This window comes from Danio rerio, chromosome 7, assembly GCF_052040795.2.
Source record: "Danio rerio strain M-AB ecotype USA chromosome 7, GRCz13ab, whole genome shotgun sequence".
NCBI lineage: Eukaryota > Metazoa > Chordata > Actinopteri > Cypriniformes > Danionidae > Danio > Danio rerio.
The window spans coordinates 51,705,462-51,706,250 of NC_141027.1; positions in this window are offsets into that span (position 1 = coordinate 51,705,462).

A 789-nucleotide genomic window follows, 5' to 3' on the forward strand; every position below is an offset into this window, starting at 1 on the left:
AAAAAAGATTTAATTTTGGTTCATATTTTGGCATAGAGTCACAAAATTGCTGAACATTTTGCAGCTGCCATATCCATAACCATGTTTGGTTTGACCTTTTGTCAATTAAAAAAAACAAAAACAAAACAAAACAAAAAAAACATCAACATTTGCGTAGAAGGGTGTAAGTAATACCATTTAACCACACAAATTTGTCTTTCTTTTCTTTCCAAGATAGGAAGTTAAAGAGTGTTTAGCAAATAATTTTAACAGTATTACTAAAGCTACCTTAAATGACAAATCATCACCTTAGATATATAAGGTTCTATCTGACATTTTTGTCAAAATTGAGTTATTGACATATTCTTATCAAATGACAGCTTATTTACATTATGGGATGTTTTTTATAAGTTGTTTACATTTTAAGACTTTTTATTTGAAAACTAAATGTTACACACATACTGTTTGCTATGGAATTCTAAAACTTTGAAGCTCAATATCTCAAAATCATTCAGAACGCAGATAGAACCTTATAATTCCAAGGAGACGAAATATCAATACATTTAAACAAAATAAGCATTATTAATAAGGATTATTTATAACAAGTTTGTAAATTTAATTGTAATTGTACAATGGATATTATTTCCATATGCAAAATGCCTTTTCTATCAGCATCTCATTTAAGTCACAAGACGACAGATGCACACATTCCTCTTCTTTACAGTCGTCCATCTCTAAAGAAACTCTTTTGTGTCCAGTCAACGCCTTCAGTTTGCCATGACGACCCTCTTTTTACAGGCCTGTGGTGGT